The sequence below is a fragment of the Dermacentor albipictus genome, chromosome 4 (assembly GCF_038994185.2).
Source record: "Dermacentor albipictus isolate Rhodes 1998 colony chromosome 4, USDA_Dalb.pri_finalv2, whole genome shotgun sequence".
NCBI lineage: Eukaryota > Metazoa > Arthropoda > Arachnida > Ixodida > Ixodidae > Dermacentor > Dermacentor albipictus.
The window spans coordinates 86,901,684-86,921,509 of NC_091824.1; the positions used below are offsets into that span (position 1 = coordinate 86,901,684).

Consider the following 19,826-nt stretch of genomic DNA (forward strand, 5'->3'; position numbering starts at 1 on the left):
TAGACTCGTGTATTGGCCGTCGAGACGAGGACCCTTCTCACCACTCGTCGGGCAAAGCTCCCGCTGTGGGCGGCCTTCGCATGCGGCGCGTCTGCGGAGAAGGACGTACGTGCACCTGCGGCCCATAGGAATGAAGTGATGTGTAAAACCTCCCATTCAATCTTTTGTCGCGGTCGTGTGGTGACCAGCACATTTAAAGAAACTAGAGTGTGGAAACGCGGAACGTTAACCGTTTTCTTCTGATTACAAAAAAAAAAAAAATTGCGGCACTGAGGTTTATGGCGAGACACCCTCTCCTCTTTAATAAAGCAAATTCCCATTGTGATATAGTTCACTGTATATTGAATAAGAGGAGTTGCGTTACGGCTGTAATAAAATAAGAATTTGTGACGATATTTCAGAGCAATAGATTGATTTTGATAACCAGGATTGATTTTGATACAAGCGCGTAACTAACTACACGCGTTTATCGCATTCCGCACCAGCCGAAACGCGTTTTGCATGACCGCGATCTCCCGATTGACAGCACAGCGCCATAACATCTGAACAGCCGTAATGGCTTTTACATCTGACACGAAGGGTGTATGTAGCGTAGAGTCAGATTCCCTGTGCACTTGATCTCACTTCCAGAATGCCGCAGCCGCTACCATTGCGGGTGTAAAAAAATGCAAGTGGAAAGGTTAGTCGCACAGCGAGCTCACTGTACAAAGTTGTCTCCAACATCACGTGCTCGCGATTATCTTATTGCCGAAACCGTGGCCTTCTTTGACATTTCTTGAAACATATATTAGCCACGGTCATCACATAGTTGCGTGGGCTGGTGTTCTTGTAGTTCGCCTGGCGCTCTTTGATCATACTTGGCCCTTGCGCCACAAAACATCTACATTCACCATCATCATCGCTTTCGCCTAAGCTTAGGTTACCGGTGTTTCAACACATCAACACACAGTTTACGCAGAGCAACACAATCCCTTCAGCAGCTTTGTTGAAGAGAGCCCCCCCCCCCCCCCCCGAAACACGCACACACATCTTAGGGAGTTGGGGGGCACTATGCCCGCTAAGCATTTTCCTATACCTGCTTTGTTCGTGTGCAACAAAACTTATTCGGTCATTGTTGTGGGCCGTGATTTGCATTGACGGCATCAAACATAATGTTGTTTTACTCCTTAAAAATAACTGTTATGGCATGAAAGCTTCCTTGAAAACACTCGTTTCCCGTTCTGTTTTTCACAAAGCTGCGACGCACCCTGTCGCATAGCATCGTGAAAGTCACAGATATCTATTTCGTTCGCTTCCTGCACAGTGTAGTGTGCATCCGATACATCGTGGCAGACCAAGCACAAAGACGGCGTGGCTAGACGTTATCCAACAGCATCGATGGTGAGCAGACCAATGAAGCCAAATCCTGGCAGTGACATCATAAGTGCTTTTATATAAACACGCCAGTAGCAGAACCTTGGCAGAACCTGTCCTGGCTCCGCCACCGAACCGACTGAGCGGAGCGTTGACGGTGCGCACACTTCGTCTCATCGTTTCCAGTGCGAAACTAAATCAGCAACTGTCAAGGCCCCCTAACCCGCCGCGCGCCGGCGATAGTAGGGCAGCACAAAGGCGGCACCACCGGCTGTGGGAATAAGCCTCGAGCGTCTGCATAAGTGCTGTCGCAATAAAACGAGTTGCATCATAGTAGCGAACCGATAGGTATTAACTTTCATGCCAGTTATTGTCTTGTTTGTGTAAATCTGCATATGGGTGAGCGAAACGGAGTTAAATAGCCTTACAAGAAGCGCTAATGATTGCTGTTTCGCTGACTGAATTAATCATTCCAATTTCAGTATTACAAACGTGTGCTTACTGCTGCTTAATTATTTAGTTACCCACCGTGGTTGCTTAGTGGTCATGGTGTTGGGCTGCTTTGAAGGAGGTCGCGCGATTGAATCCTGGCCATGGCGGCCTCATTTCGATGGGTGTGAAATGCGAAGGCACCCGTGTATTTAGATTTAGGTGCACGTTAAAGAACGCCAGATGGTCCAAATTGTTCCGGAGTCCCCCACTACGCTGTGTCTCATAATGAACTCGCGGTTTGGCACGTAAAACCCCATAATTCTATTTAAAAAAGAAAACCAGATTAAGCGCAGGCTCGGCCATAATCTGTACCTCGTTGAAAATATATCTACGAAAGCCTTTTCTTTCTTATTTATTATATTATTTCCGCGTCGAGTTTATCTCGCTCGCTCATTTTTAACGCAATATCATTTGTTTTTAAACTCCGCCCTCTGTTTCCTTCCAAATGTTTCGTAAATCTTGGTCACTGCCTTCACGGTGCCGTACCATCCTCCTGTTGCGCGTATGGCGCGCGCGCGGGGACGTTCTTATTGCTTCTCTCGGGTAATGAAAGCTTCGTGTGGGGACTATGCATCAGGAGCACGGAGATCAGGAGCCAAGACATCGTACAAGATATCCGCCAAGCGCGTTCGTAGGCTGAGAAGCGCAAGTGTTGTGTTACCTCGGTCATGAAGCCTCTTACTGCAATTTTATGGAGCGTTCCAGTTGAACACGTCCGTTCCTGAAACCAACATCCCAGACGCCTACTGTTCTTCCTTGCCATCTGTTTTGATCATCAAATCTTGCGCTAAGCAACATTTTTAGCGCTAAACGGCTTTATCGCTACGTCTTTCGGGCGTTTCCTGCTAACATCGGTAACGTCACTCATACGCCACCTATTGCACACCTCTATATACCATCGTCTTTGAGCATTATTTACTATAGAGTAGCCTTAACGTGTTTCAATGCCCTAACTAAAATTGAATTTTGAGGTTTTGTATACCAAAACCACGATCTATTGATGAGACGCCCCATATTTGGAGAATCCAGATTAATTTCCCTCATTATGCAAATTAAAATTAATTGAATAGGTAAAAACATAATATAATGGTGGCCATGGGCGTTTTAACGTGGACGGTAATCTAAATACATAAGCGTTTATGCGTTTGATCCCTATACCGGAACGCGACCGCCACAACCGGATGTTGACCTTATCCAGTGCGTAGATTGTGCCTTTTGGCACAATCTACGCACTGGATAAGGTCAACATCCGGTTGTGGTCCGGTCGCTTCAGAACTCAAATACTTCGGCAATAACCTTCTTTCGTCTAATTATAACCTATTCTATCTCGCCATCTGTCATTCCCATCATTCATCTCATGCAGTCTTTAGTAAACGGCCCTTGTTTGAGCTGCTGACTGTCTCTGTTCTTTTCCTCGCTCTTCAATTAAATGCCAATAGCAAATGTCCACAAGCGATACGCTCGTGTTATTTGCGCTTACAATGTTCTGACAGCCTATAGTAACCAGTGGCTGTTACTTACAAGCAGCCCTGAGAGCTCGAAATTAGTTTCTACCGACTTCTCGGCATTAAGCAGCGATTAGCCAGAACTAACCAATTCCCGAGCTAACACCCACATAATTACTTTTTTTCCTCGCCTTTTGTGTACCTCTCCGGACGGGTATTGGCTGACGTCAGCCGTTAGAAAGTTCATCGTGCTGTTCCACGTATGGCGGGGGCGTGGACGTTCTAATTGCTTCTCTCGAGTAATCAAAGATAGAGCCGAACGTCTTCGTGCGGGCACTATGCGTCAGGAGTCAAGGACGCAGCTGTGTTCTCAGAATGCGCCGGGGCATTTCTTTGCTACCGAATCTGTCGGGACTGGGAAAACAAGGATTCTGTCTAATTACGGACGAGTTTACCCTACTTGGCCCAAGAGAGGAAGGGAAATTAGTTTGTTGCAGCGAGACGAAACGAAGTGCCTGCCGAGTTGCCACTCGGGATGTACGCGTGCTTGAGTAGGAGACGGACTCAGCTTTGGGCACTTATTTTGTTCTCTTCTTGGCCCACAGATGTGCCGCAACGGTACGTTTGCAAGAGGGCATCGCTCTTCCTTCGAGTTCAATCAGGGGAGCGTTTCCAACATAATTGCGACTTACGTGCCGACTTAGCTGCAGTCATTCCTATTCTTTTTGTCTACCGATGCCTCGAGAAAACGTTTCTGATCGCCTCAAATGAACCACAAGGCGTTAGTCTAATTCCGACTTCAGGACTCTAGAGAGCATTACTGAGGCATACAGCTTCAACCATGGCGTAATGTTTTCCTCTGCTCAATTTAGTATTTGTCTTGATCGTGGATAATAATGATCAAGGCTAATGGACAACAGTGTTAGTAATTATTATCAAGGGAAGCAGACAGCAGAACCTTCACAATATTGGGCCAAGGCATCGGGTTGCGACTGTTTAACCGGGTTGATGTCCCTAGCGCGCCACGGGCGTGTGCCTGGAATCCCATGATAGTGGGCAAAACTCACCCTGCCTAGCCAAGTGCGGCTCTTTACATTCACATACTCATGGGGGAGGAGGAAAGGGCGGCCGGCGACAAGGGCGTTGGCGGCGAGCCTTTCCACCTCTCTGGCTTGTGCGAGCCGCCGTGGCGCTGCTCGAATGTGTTGCCGTCGCGTGCTGAGGAATGACTTGGAGATGCTTTAGCTTGCTGTCCGTGAAACTTAGGTGATGTTAGTTCATAAAAGGTCGGTGCAGCAGTAACTACAGTACGCGGAAATTTCTCTTGGCAACGAAAACATGCAACGTGCATCATCAGCCATAGTGTATGTATGTGCCGTGAACTATTTTTGGCTGCATCGGTTTTCACTCGATGAAGAGAACCAGCGCCTGTGAATTTCCTGCGTGAATTGTAACTCGATATTTGATCGCTTTGCGTGGGAAATAAAACACAAGTGATCGTGTGCGCCCAAGCCAATGCAATCCCGAAACATCTTAGCATCAAAAGTTATAACATACGAGTATTCGCGTCAGCCACCGTGATTTTTTCCCTCATATACACTCTATTATGCTTAAAATCACTATGCTATGTCTGCATTAGCCTCCTGTATGAAGCCGATAGCGTTGCTCAACACATCGTCCACTGCGGTTGGTAAATCATTATGGTATATATAAGTTCTGTGCTTTCGAATTGATTTTTTGCCCTGTAACGTACTAATATTCTACGTAATGCATGCATTTTCATTTTCATTGGTAAATGCTACAGCTTATTATGTCGTGTTTATTAATCGTGTGTGAAACTGTTTAAACATGCCGATTTTCTGTTCAGTTTGTCCATATTTCTATATGTTGCTGATTATTTTCATCACCTAAATGTTTTAATTCGTGTTATAGCATGTTTTTTTATGATTGCTCCCTTTAAACATCGTTTTATAGTTATTGTTTTATTTTCACTTTCAGTGTTATAACTAAGTTTGCTTTTGTTTACGTGTATACCAACCATGTACAGGAGGTCCCAATTGAGTATCCGACGTACTCTAGAGCCTCCCCTTGTATATTGGGTTTTGTAATAACTCTATATAGCTAGAGTAATAAAATGTCATTCTGATTTTGATCCTGCACCCCTACAAAATGAATAATAATGTCCCCCCCCCCACGACTTTCGGCAAAATGAGACAGACTGGTCCTCCGTCATCATCATCATCATCAGCCTGGTTACGCCCACTGGAGGGCAAAGGCCTCTCCCATACTTCTCCAACAATCCCGGTCATGTAGTAATTGTGGCCATGCCGTCCCTGCAAACTTCTTAATCTTATCCGCCCACCTAACTTTCTGCCGCCCCCTGCTACGCTTCCCTTCCCTTGGTATCCACTCCGTAACCCTTAAAGACCATCGGTTATCTTTCCTCCTCATTACATGTCCTGCCCATGCCCATTTCTTTTTCTTGATTTCAACTAAGATGTCATTAACTCGCGTTTGTTCCCTCATCCAATCTGCTCTTATCCCTTAACGTTACACCTATCATTCTTCTTTCCATAGCTCGTTGCGTCGTCCTCAGTTTGAGTAGAACCCTTTTCGTAAGCCTCCAGGTTTCAGCCCCGTAGGTGAGTACTGGTAAGACACAGCTATTATATACTTTTCTCTTGAGGGATAATGGCAACCTGCTGTTCATGATCTGAGAATGCCTGCCAAACGCACCCCAGCCCATTCTTATTTTTCTGATTATTTCCGTCTCATGATTCGGATGCGCCGTCACTACCTGCCCTAAGTAGATGTATTCCCTTACGACTTCCAGTGCCTCGCTGCCTATTGTAAATTGCTGCTCCTTTCCGAGGCTGTTAAACATTACTTTAGTTTTCTGCAGATTAATTTTAGACCCACTCTTCTGCTTTGCCTCTCCAGGTCAGTGAGCATGCATTGCAATTGGTCCCCTGAGTTACTAAGCAAGGCGATATCATCAGCGAATCGCAAGTTACTAAGGTATTCTCCATTAACTTTTATCCCCAATTCTTTCCAATCCAGGTCTCTGAATACCTCGTGTAAACACGCTGTGAATAGCATTGGAGAGATCGTATCTCCCTGCCTGACGCCTTTCTTTACTGGGATTTTGTTGCTTGCTTTATGGAGGACTACGGTGGCTGTGGAGGCGCTATAGATATCTTTCAGTATTTTTGTCAATAATCCCATCACATGGAAACTGGACAGATGAGGCCTCTGGTGGTTAAGTGCTCCCTCTAGGGGAGCTTCCCCAGGAGGAAGAGCGAGAGAGAGAAAGACAAAGGAAAGGCAGGGAGGTTATAACCAGAGAACATCTCCGGTTGGCTACCTGTACCGGAGAACAGGGAAAGGGGGCGAAAGTTGAGAGAAAAATAAGAAAAATTTAAAGACAATGTGGCAGAATACGTCTCATGATGGCTGTCGACGGTAATGCGAATAGCAATGCAGTAATGTAGCGGCAGACCATATCCCTGATGTCCTGCTTATTTGACGCGTACAGTGTTAATCCAGGGACTTTCGTTTAATCGGCTATAGGCTATATACTCCGATATCATCAGACTTTGCCATGGCACTCGCTTGCTAAGGTCACCCCTGAGCTTGGAGGCACTTCGACAACTGTATGGCATTGACACAGTGACAACAGAATAAGGAAGGAGGAATGATATCGTGGAACGGCAAAGGCGTAGAACGATGACGACAATGACATATCAGTCCTTAAATTATGACGATGGTATAACGAGCACAACGTGACGAGGACAACACGAGGACCGTGAGATGACGACAATGATGTGAAGACGACTGTATGACGACAACCGGATGAAAACGAGATATTGACCACGATCGCACGGCCAAAATGTCGTAGCGACGACTGCGGTGTCCAACGTCCCTGAGCTGCACTGCGGCTTATGGGGGACACTAGGGAAAGGCTCCGAGTTAATTTTGACCACGTGGGCTATCGTACCGTGCTCCTAAAGCACGGTAACACGGGTTCCTGCATTCCTCCGGGATCTGAATTTAGGCGCTGCCACTTGGTGCGGCTCCACCGAGATGCAGTGATGGGTATGACTGATAGCTATATATGAAGTTCATCTTGTACAGGGTCTGTCCTGAAAGTAATGCCAGTAAAGCCATTAAAAATCATTTATTGAATTCATTGTTAGAAGTGTTTAAAAATCGTCAAAATGCTCTACTTTTGCGTCGATACACCGGCTTCAGCGAGACTTCTAGCTCTCGAATGCGTTGCGGTATAGTCCTCCTCCGCAGTGGTCTCTAACGCTGCGGTGCAAGCTGCTTTGATCCAGCCCACTGTCCCGAAATGCTTGCCTTTCAGGGGTGTGCTGAGGAATGGAAAGAGAAAGAAAGTCGCGGGGAGCCAAGTCCGGGCTCTGCGGGGTCTGGGGGATCTTTGGCACCGCTGCTTTAACTAGGTAGTCGGTGACGATGAAGGCACTATGGGCCGGCGTATTATCGTGGTGCAACTTCCAGTTGTCTGCAATGTCCGGCCGAATGCATTGAACCTTGCGTTTCCGTCTTTTGAGGACTTCCACATAAAATTTGGTGTTCACAGTGGTTCCAGGTTCTACAAATTTGTGATACACCAGTCCATCGATGTAAAAAAAAACGATTAGCATGATTTTGATCTTTGATTTGCTCATCCTGGCTTTCTTCTGGTGATGAGACGAGTTCGTGTGCCACTCAGATGATTGCCTTTTGGTCTCTGGGTCATATTCAGATACCCAAGTCTCGACACCTGTCGTGTCCAAAAAGTTTTGAACACGTTTGCACATGTCGAGCTTTTCTTGGCACGTTTTAACGCGGCGTGACTTTTTATCATCAGTGAGCACTTTTGGAACCATTTTTGCGCACACCTTCGGCATGCCGATATCGTTTGTAACGATCTCATGAACTTCAGTTGTCGGAATGTTTAACGTGTCGGCCATTAAACGAACACTTAATCGTCGGTCTGAGTTCAACAGTTCCTTCACTCGCCTCACATTGTCAGCCGTGGTGGTCGTGGATAACCGTCCGGCATGGTCGTCGTCAACGACCTCTTCCCGTACTTCCAAGAAGGCCTTGTGCCACCGAAACACTTGCCGATCTGACAGGGTATACGTTTTTTGTCAGCAGTCTTGAGCATAGTAACAGTTTCCGCAGCGGTCTTGCCAAGTTTCACGCAAAACTTGATCACAAATCTTTGTTCCAACGAGCGCTGCATTTTCACTTGCACAAGAATAAAAAACAACTCTCACGGACAGGCCCGTCCTAAACTCTCCGATGCACGGAGCGCACTGAGCGACGGAGCGCTGCTTAGCTGAGTTCCCCACTACCAGTTTCAACCGATTAGACCACCCTCCGACGTACAGTCACGTCACAATAAATTCACTGACATTACTTTCAGGACAGACCCTGTATATCGTTTAAAGCTACAGTATAAATTGGGCGCACAAGAGTACCTTCACGACAACGGAATACAATTTTTTTGTTCGAAGGCCAGTCATTTAAGCCAAGCATCATTTCTGCCCCGTGAAAATGTTTGTCATCTGTGGCAAAATGTTCGCTTTCGAAGAGTAATAATTTTTTGTGGCTGTGTGATGTACGGAAGAGGCACACTCTTACGAAATCATTACATACGTGCTGACTTGTTGTCGAACATCGCTTCGCTCCCGGGGACATCATTCAAGGAGGTATTGCATTGATAAGTCAAGAGGGCGCATGGTAACTGCATCGTTGCCCTGTCCGCGTATTCGTCTTGAAGCAGTTCCATCGATATTCCCGGGCTGGGCTCTGTACTTGTCATCGATGCACATTCAAAGAGAGAGCCCAGAATAGAGACGAACACGGTTACAAGCAGCTGATCTCCAAAAAATGAGTGCTATGAAGCAGACGAGGTTATGTGCATCGCTGACCTAGCTCTCTTCTACACAGGCAAGGATTCGAAATTCTGGCTCACTGCTGAGAGCAACAAGCGTCTCATCTTTCTGCACATGGCAGAAAATGACGCCCCTTGGCTAAAATATTCCATCGCAGTAAAAAATAAATAAAAGAAATTCGGAGGTTACATTCAAAGAACTCTAAATGCCACTGCTAAATCTAAGGCAAGAAAGCTGGAAATTAAAAACAAAACATGCACTACCAAAAAACATTAGCAATGAAGATGTTGCGTTGCATTTGTTTAAATATCTGTGCAATATTTACCCTCGCGAAAGCTCACCTGCTGAAAACAAAAATGGTAACGCCGTCCATGCGCTTCCACGGTCCTTTTGTAATTTTCTAGAAGTAACCTTCACCACAAATTTATTCACATCAAGAAATCTAAATGCTTTTTTAAGCAAAGTTACTGCGACGGTAAATGCATGTAGTTTCTCCAGCACGGCGCCAAATTCCTGCCGCGCGTTCGCCGCCACCCCTTGACGTCACGACGGCAGTTCCACGGCCTTATTCTCAGAGGCAGACGAACACGTAGCGGCACCTATGTGTAGGAAGGCAAAGACTTGGAGAACGTTTGATCGTGGGTAGACGTAGATGGCGCCTGCTTGCCGCTGTCTGTTGAGCCAGTAATCTGTAAAAGTTATGTATGATTTTACCTGCGTCCAACTTTCTCACAATTAACACGTCACAATGAACTAGCCGGATGTCATGGGTCACACAAAGTAATACATAACGGTATTAACACTTCTTTCTCTCCTATTGTGTGTAGCAAAACAAACGCGATCTCTCTACCCTGAGGCATTTTGATTTGTACATCGTAGTGAAATTTCATTTGTTTGAAGTTACAATAGATTGTGTAAAGTTTACCTTTGCCCATTTGTATTTACTACTTCTTAAATAGAGAGTGCAACGTTACGGTGTTTTTCTCATAGCATCGCGTTCTCCAAGTACTGACAGCTCTTGCAATAACTGCTTGAATATAATGCAGTGGTCCATCTTCCCAAGCTTACGGAGCACTTAGGCTACGTGATATGTGACCCACAGCTCAGTGCCGCCTCTTTTCATTTTAGTTGCAAGCTGTTGCGAAATATATGCTATGCATGCTAGTAACTGGAGAACGCACCCGACCTAATAGGAAGCTAATTAATGTAGGCTCGTTAACGAGTTTTCTATCTCACACCGCCTACGGAATTCCGGCGACAGCTTGTGAACGTTTTAATGTCCGTCGAGATTGTGGCATCCATTAATGCGGCGCCCCAGTGTGTCATGCAAGAAATCTCGGATGTCTTCGCATGTCAAGCGAAAAAAATATCGTTTCGGAAAATAGCGAAGTCAGCCATGTAGCGCCATCTTCATGTGTGAACAGAAAACTGTTGCTGCACCCGATCGCCACTAACTACAGAGGCCGCGAATGTCGCCGAGTGGTTATCGGAAGGGCAGGTGCGAAATTTTTCTACTTGCCTCACAAGTTAACCACCCAAGCTATGACAGCCTCCAACACGTGCAATCGGGTTCAATGCGAGTTACAAAAATTGGAGGACGCTTAAGCTTCGCCTTCAAGAGTGGGACGCGACAGCGTTCCCGTCGACCCGCCAAGGGGTATAAGACAATGCGCTACGGCACAGCGATCACTTACGATGCGCCCCGCATCGGACGTAGCGCCCACCTATCACGCGGTGAGCAACGCAGCGTTCGGCGCGGCAACGAAACGTGCGCCTGAGCGAACGGAACGAACCAAAGAACTCGGTGTCTCGGAGGGGAAACGATCTACGCCAGCCAAACGTCGTGATCGGCACGGGCAGAGAGATAGATAGTAATCTAAGCACGGCGAAGCACGGCGAAGTGTCGTCAGGGGAGAGGGAGTCCCGCGACGCGCCTGGCAGCGGTCCCAATGCGCGCGCGGCGCGCCTCCTGTCGGGGCCGCGCCGTACATTGAGAGGAGGGGGTCTTCTGTGTTTGCCGCAAGATGGCTCTGCGTGTGCGGAAAGCGCAGAAGAAATGCAGCGGAAACGCACTTCGCAACTCGTGTAATTGTGACTTCTGTACGTTACATGTTCATAATTACCGATATACACAGCAGTATAACTTTCCACGGCTCGTTTCGAAGGCAACACCGCATTCACTAGAGGCGCGTTTGCACCGCTTTGAAGCGTCGAACTCTTGGCTGAGTGGTAGCGTCTCCGTCTCACACTCCGGAGACCCTGGTTCGATTCCCACCGGGCCAATCTTGGAAGTTGCTTTTTATTTATGAAGCGCCTGCCGTGATTTATCGCTCACGGTCAACGCCGCAAACGCCGACACCCGACGCCGACGACACCGGCTTTTCTGCGACACGAGCTCCTTAACGCAATCGCGTTAAAACGGCGCCCATAGACGGAAGGGCTAAAAGGCTGAACGATGCCGCCGACAAAAAATTGGTTCACTAAGTACCACTAAGTCGAACAGTGTTTGCTTCTACAAATTTTCGTATACCTACGATAACGGTCACCATGCTGCAGCTCATTTTTAGTGTGACGGTATTTTTCTTCGCATTGAATGATCCTTTAATAGACAAATTGTAGATAAAGAGAGAAAATGTTGGGAAATATTTGTAGAACGCTGACAGAGTAATATTCTGCGCTGAATTGTTGCGTAGGGACTCGAAACGCATGCACGTTTCAGTTGGTTGGATGGTTGGTGTCAAGTAATGACACAATTTGCTACAGAAAACCGATCACGATGGCCGGTTATTTCTCTAATTATGAAAATTGTTATTGGGGAGAAGGGAGGAGCGGGATTGTTGGAGGAGTAAGACCATTCAAATACTTTTAACACTGCCTGAGGTACGCAGTTGAGGAAACCGATAACATTCAGACAGCACCACCGTACAGATAGCTCCCGTAGGAATTTGACACCGTTTCATCACTGAGAAGTTCGTGGTGAAAGTAAGATGGCCTTTTCGACTGCAACAAGTAACGAGCTGGCATTTCGGCTGGTTACACTGTGAAGCCACAACAGAAGCACGCGTGAGCTAATAATAAAAGAATATCTCGCAAGCACGCATTTATAAAGTGCCAATTTTTTTCTGGGTTCTCGAATACCCAATCAACAACTATTCCATGTGAAAACTGATTTTGCTGTGCACTGTAACCAGTGGGATGATTGGGAGAGAACAATGAGCGAGAAAGCGTACGCTCTTTGGCTAGTCCGTGACTATGCTGAATTCATTTATTTATTTATTTATTTATTTATTTATTTATTTATTTATTTATTTATTTACTTATTTCAATATAGTGCCAGACTCAACGGGATCAGAGCACGTGGGTCATATATAGGGGACAAATACAATTAAGAATACCACAAATGGTAATGCAATGGTATTCTTAATGTTTTTAGAACTACTTGCCGTGAAAGTATAACCAATGACCATTACGACTATAACTATAATATAAACGGATGGCTACAAGAAAAAAAAAACAATCATTTCCATGGTCTAAGAAGTTCAACAGGTGAAAAAGCGAAGCACTGCGAGAATTTGCTTTCGTCACTGTATTAATCGTATACTTGGTCTCCAGAACTGGCTATTTATTTTGCATATTTTTTTTTACTTTCGCCCTCTACTTTTCTTACGACACAATTGCGACATGTAACCCGTGTTCTGCGGCTTAAGCGAACTGCTGGATATTCGTCGCCACGCAGCACATGTAAACGAAACGCAGATGGTGAAAACATAGCTAGCGCATTATAACAAGTTTCTTATCTTGACGTAGCAAGAAAACATGCTGTAGAGTCATTTAATCGTCCCTGACAATAAACTGCAGACTCCCTCAGCAGTCGTCTGTGCGCGTACGTTTGTTGCGGGAAAAGATCATCCTTTTAAAGGACGAGATCAAGAGCACTGAGGGCATTGATATACTTGCGAGTGTTATGAAAGAAAAACGAGAACCACAGACATTTTTATTTCTTGCTTTTCCGGACTTATACAGAGTGTCGAGCGAAGGCGTCGCATCAAAGCTACCACAGGTAAAAGCAGCAGGGTGATCCAGAACACTGGGGTCAAAACACTGGTGTTTCGTTTGTGTTATGCTTCGACCTGTCCTCGTAAGATGCCTAGCAGACAAGTTTGAACCCTTTAACGGCCAGTTGTGGCGGTCCTCATAGCATGGCACGTTTCACGGCAGGCACTCATGTTGAAGCACATCTTCGTATGTTCTTCGCCAGCACAGCGCGTGAAAAGGGGCCATTTATACGGAGGCACGGTAAACACACTGTTTCTTTTAACGATAATAATCGTTAAAACTAATAATCGTTAAATCGTTAATAATCGTTAATAATCGTTAAATTGGAGAGTTGACACTTCTCCAATTGCCAAGTGCACCCATAGGCAATCTGTCCAGAGCACCATTAATCCTTCGAACAATATATTGTCACGTGGTGGTGACGTTGAATAACACAGTAGCAATACTGTGAACGACAAATCTAACCTTTATTGGGCGAACCTGTGCCCACAAAACAGGCTACACTTACAGCACAACGATAGCGGCGAACACGCTCGGCGATCGTCGAAAAACTGATCAGCGGGTCAAGCGCGTCGGCTTTTATAGATCAGTCGTCGAATGTTCCAGATTAACTGATGGGACCCGCGTGTCTTCCACAAAGTTCTACACCATTCGTGTCACGCGATGAAATCTGATAACACAAGGTTCGGCGACAACAGACACGCGGATAGAAGCGTCGATAACTTTCCAGAAACGTCGGATACATGCAGGCGCGTCCCTCGCTCTGCGATTACAGTTGTTAAGCGGCGAAACGTGGTTGCCCGATAAAGATAAGTACACGTGTCAATATTCATGCTTCCATAAATTAAACGGAGCCTGACCAGAAAGACAGTGTAATTAAAGCAGTCGAAAGAACAGTGAAGTTTATCTCATATCTAAATAGAGTGGGTCGAACTAGGTCTTAAAATTAAGCCATCTTTGAGCCTTGGCTGAATTCTCTCTTGAAGATGAGTGCTAAGCAGTATGTCATTATGTTGGCATGAGACCTGAATGATAAGACCTGCTGAAGATTGGCAGGGGTGTGTTCTTGCTATCTAATTGACCTCCTTTGTCACATTCGACATGGAGGCTCTGCCGCGTTTATTCAAGAAAACATTTTTCTGGTATGTAAGCACTCATAGAAGCCTTGTTTTAGTACGAAGAAGAAAAGGTGATTATTTCAATAATACACACATGCGATAGGCATCACAGCAGACACTTTCACCATTAAAAGAGAAAAAAAAAATGTACAGGCTACCTTGTATTCAATACCAATACCAGGCTTCCCCTAAGTGTAGAGCCGTCTCGACAAACAAAATGTGAGAAACACCGCTCTTCTTCTCTGTGAATCAGTGTTTCTCCGCTCTTAGGACAGATGTCGCGGCACTCCCATGTTTTTTTAGGGAATCTTCATACGCACGCCTAAGCGCGCGTGTGCATATAGGCGTTTGAATGCTTCCTAACCTTTTTTTTTGCATCAGGCTCGGGTGGTGTAAAGCGTGGTAGTGGGGAACTCCTGAATAATTTCGACCACCCAGGAGCCTTTATCGTGCACTGAAATGTAAGCGTAAGAGAATGTTTGCATTCGCCCCACTCCCACCCCCGTACACACGCTCACACAAACACACGAGGTCGCAGACTTAATTCCCCAGTGCACAGGATCGATTCCGACAGGGTTAGAATGCAAAAGCGCTGGTATACATAGATATAGATGCAGATTTAAGAACATCACGTCACTGGTCAAAATTGAACCGGAGCGCTCCACTGCGGCTTCCCCAATAACCCTATCGTTTCGGGAGGGTAATTAAACCCCACTGCGCAAGCGAAGGCCGACTCATCAGGCCCTGCACTTAAATTTCGTCGTGTCCGATAAGTGGGATTAGCGCTAATCCATGTTCGACATCCATTTGCTGCAAAAACGGTTAGCCTGAGGCTACGAGTATATTTTTCATTAAGTACTTTGCAAAACATTACCATTACTTTTATGATATTATCGTAACCTTTTAGTACAGCATCGTAATAAACCTTTGGCATAAAGCCTATAGTGTTTTCACTCTTAAGTAGGTTCTTTAGGTGCTGTTAATAAAGTTAAAGGTATTTACAGTTAATATTTTTATTCATTTCACTACAGATATGTGCGTGCTATCGTGTCCTCTGCTTCTCTCTTGATGGGAATCCAAACCCGAGCGTATGAAATATTATTGTTAAAATTATGACTAAGTTAGCGAAATTGCAAACGTCCATAATGTTTATTCTTAAAAAAAAGTTTGTGAATACTCTGGCATTTGTAGAAGAGAAGGTAATTATTATTACCATTTTTTACTAAGAGCCAAGGTGTTAATTTTTCAGTCAACACGTGCGGAACGCCAGTAAAGGTTTCAATAAGCCATCATAGAAAACATAAACTGTGTGCTTCTGGCTAGGTGTGAAACATGGGGGTACCACATGTTGAGAATGAATTCGACGAGAAGAAGAAGAAGCGCTCGTTCCTTGTGTGTTGCCTGGATCGCCTGCAGCCTGAATATGGATTTCAGTAACAACCGGCAAAGTAAGTCACTCAAATTCTATTTTATAGTCGTACGAGTTTTGCAGCATAGCATCCTGTAAGCACACTGAGCATTCGCTAACGTTCACGCATGATATATGTGCCTCCAGGCAATGCAGTGCACCAGAAATTGTTCCGGGCGCAATTTTCAGTGGTGCACGAAATTGTCGTTTCGCTATGTAGGCAACGCAGCCTCGGCCACGTTGGCGGAATGCTGATTTCACGTGACTGCGAAATACAAGGTACAACCGCAGAAAGTCTGAACTCCTCGTAAAAGTAGGCTAGTTTAGAGCGGTTTGCGTGCGGGAAACATAATGCACGGCAAACGTTCGATGGCTGTGTGGGAAAATTTCTTGATTGAGACTACTCAGAAAAAACATTTTGCGCCTTCTAAATGCGGAATTGTCCCCTATTGCTAACAGCCATACATTTGAGGCTCTATTTCCTTTTGCTGCACACGACAGCAAGCTACCTGTGATTATAGAAAGCACAGTTGAAAACCGTGTAATAATTCTGACCAGGTGGTGCGTACCGAAATATCTGAAGCGAGAGTTCAACAGTGATAGATATGAAAGTTTATTTAACGCAGTTTTCTGGGCCGTCTGTTTACTGTTTCGCAATGTTTTCGTGTCGTCATTTTTATTTGCCACAAAATGTCACCAAAAGTTTCATTTTACACCATCAACTATCGAATTTTTTCTGACAGGGCTAGGATGATGACCATGAGACAAAGCTATTCAAAAGGTGCAGCGCGTTTTGCACAGAGACAAAGAAACACAAACAACATCACAAGCGTCGACGGTTTTTTTTTTTTTTGTCGGCGTCTCAGTCGCGCTGCGCCTTTTAAATAGCTGTGATACAACTCGCCCAAATCAAAGTTTCAAGAAACAAAGCTTTGGCCATAGCCCATAGCCACCCATGGCCAGCACCTTTCAGGTTGCCGCATTGGCATTGGAATTCGGCTTTCATCAAAGTATTCAGAAATTTCATTACTAGATTTACATTTGTGAATGTGCGGATAAGGAGACGCAGATCCACATACTGCTATCAGAGATGTGTGTAAAGGGGATTTTTTTTTTATGGCGGAAACACTGAATTTTTTGAAGAGTGGGCCCCTGTATGACTGATTTCCTTGCTCATCGTTACTTTCTTTCCTTGAATAACTCACTACACATTTTGCCGAACGCGCAAGCTTTCGGCTTTTAGGGCTTCGCCAGTTTCTGTTTTACATTTCCATAACCCGCTGCTACCCGCCGGGGTTGCTCAGTGGCTATGGTGTTGGGCTGCTGAGCACGAGGTCGCGGGATCGAGTCCCGGCCACGGCGGCAGCATATCGATGGGGGCCAAAACGCCCGTGTGTTTATATTTAGGTGCACGTTAACGAACCCCTGGAGGTCGAAATTTCTGGAGTCCCCCTCTACGGTGTGCCTCATAATCAGAAAGTGGTTTTGGCGCGTAAAACCCCATCATTTTTTTTTTTTAATAACGCGCTACTGTGGCCTGTCGTCATAGGCGGAAGGCCTCTCGTACGGAGTCCATCCGAGGGCACACACTCCCGGCAAATGTTTTCGACTTCTTCCGGTTGGTCTCCCCCCTGGGATTCTTGGACTGGGATGCTTCCCATTAGCGCCGAGGCCTTGCCAACTCGCACGGAAAGTGACGCAGCTCGAGACCGTCCAGGGCGTCAGGTATGCGACAGCAATTATGGGACGCGTGCGATCAGTGGCGCCATGCTAGAGTATTTCCGGTAATTAGTGTCACATGCTTGCCTTGTATAGCAGAGGTGTCTGTAAAGCCCAAAATATGCAGATCTTAGGCCAGAACTAGGACTATCGACAACGGTGCCACTAGCAGCGTGTCGGAACGAAATGTTTTTCTTTTCGTTCTTGTTTTAGTTTCGTTCCACTGAAAAAGTTCCGTTAGGGTGCTGCTCCAGAACGAAAAAAAAAAGGATCCGTAACGGTTCATAACGGTTTCTTTCGCATGCAAAAATTTTCGAAGCAAAGCAACAATAAAAAGATAGTAGTTATGTTTCTCAATAAGTGAATTGAGAATTCAGAGATGATGCTCATTGCCTCGAATCAAGGTACGGGTGATGATCTGATAAGCAGCACCTTATCGAGTGTACTCGCCAAAATATGAGTCGGCTGTTCCGATAAAACAAACTCAATTGAACGATAAAACTTATGTAGCAAAGCGATGTACCCGTAGAAAACGAAAAGATAAGCTCTTCAGTGCGCAAGCCCTGGGTTTTTCTACGATGCCGATCTGCTAGTGCACCGAGCGACAGGCTTAAGCGGGAGACACACGGTCCGATTTGGTGTCCGATCCGGCGTCCGACGCGCCGGAACGGCAGCCGGAATCGAGGTGTTTTGCCGAGCCGAAGCGCCGGATCAGACGTCCGGCGTGCGACAAACCGGGCAGATTTTCATCTTCCGACGCGTCCGACAACCGCACCGTCGTCTGGCCGCAGCCAATGACAGCGCGGCTGGCATGTGACGTTCCCTCTACGGAGGCGGCGCTGGCTGGCCGGTTTCTCGCAGTGTTTTTTTTTTTCCTTGCCTGCTGCAGTTCGTTTCCGACACGAAATAGTTACCAGTTCAGTAAAATTATCTCGACGTGTGCCTGTTATTCAAAGCAACGCCTAGTACACTAGGACTAATCTACTGGCGAGATCAGGAAACGCGACGCGAGGGCATTTCGCGGGCAGACAGCACACACCGACCGTCTGAGCGAGGCTGCTCGCTTTGCTTGCACGATTGCCCTTCGCAACGACTACGTCGAGTAAAGCAATTGTATTTAATTACGGGCCACCTAAGTGTACAGTGTTAATTGTTTTGGCAAACATAAGCGCCCTTCAACGAGCTCGGGTTGGATCGTAAGCGCCGTCGGCCGCGGCGTCTGCCTAGCTAGGCCTACCGGCCCTATCGCTGGCTGTTAGCGGGGACGACGCGCCGTCGTGAAGTGTTCTGTCACTCGCAGGGGCATAACGTTATTGGCAGTGTTCGCGTAAAGCGACGCAGTGTTGTGCAGAGTTGTTTCTATTGCGTTTCTCGACGTGGCTCTGAAGTCAAGCTGGAGGGCTGGATCTGCGCGGAGCTTACGCGCCGCTCAATTTTTCGGATGCACGCCCCGTGTGTCCCGAGTCATCGTATGCCGCACGTCGGAGCATGAGGCGCCGCACGTCGGATCGGACGCCGAATCGTACCGTGTGTCTCCTGCTTTAGAGGAGCGTTCGGCCGGCTATCGCTCGGGCTATCCCTGCCTGAGATACGCGCTCATTCGGACCCCTGAGGTACACGCTATAGTACTCACTTAGCCTGACTTCGGTGATTTCGAATAGCCGACTTTCCCATTGAACTGAAAACCAGTAAAATAATATTTCGGTTTCACTCCGAAACAGAATAATGAATGACGTTTCCGTTATGTTATCGTTCCGGTCAGAAATGTTGTTTTGTTCTTTCGTTTTTGTTTTCGTTCGGCACCAACACACTCACCATAAGGCATCTCTTGCGTATAGCAAATACGTGGGAAGCAAGCCATGCACGCCCCCACTAGCACCGCAGGAATCAGAGCCAGTGTAGGTCCAACATGTGACCACATTGGTATCCTGTTTTAGTGCTTTCTGGGTAATGACCTGACACCGTAGGCGATAAACAGAGCCGCGGAAGAATTTGTATTCGCAACTGTAATTTTTGCAGGAATAGCTACTTCCATGCGTCCCGCGACCAGTTTTTTCTTCCAGTTGAGTGATCTCACTCAGAGCCCGGTTTCCCTGATAAATATTTGTTCTTTGATTTTGGTGTCATATAGATCTTTTAAATATGAAACACGAAAGATCTGGATCAGTTATGCCAACGACTAGACGCGATAGATGCAGTGAAACCTGAATAAACCAAGCAGGCTAGGTCACTATTTGTCGTCGCCTCATTTTAAAGGAGATGCCAATAAACATAATCATTATCATCAGGTTGGCAAGCCAAGTTTCAGCGCTGGTTCCCTATGTGATGT

The 19,826-nt window shown here is 46.2% G+C and overlaps 1 long non-coding RNA gene across 1 annotated transcript in view; it reads left to right on the top strand.

The window, feature by feature from the left end:
* The window catches only part of LOC135901191 (uncharacterized), a 163,009-nt gene that overhangs the window by 142,745 nt on the left and 438 nt on the right, over positions 1-19,826 (top strand). Inside the window, exons 4-5 of the long non-coding RNA XR_010564036.2 lie at positions 15,694-15,818; positions 17,328-17,503. This is a non-coding gene — a long non-coding RNA (uncharacterized lncRNA). The remainder of the gene's footprint in view (positions 1-15,693; positions 15,819-17,327; positions 17,504-19,826) is intronic.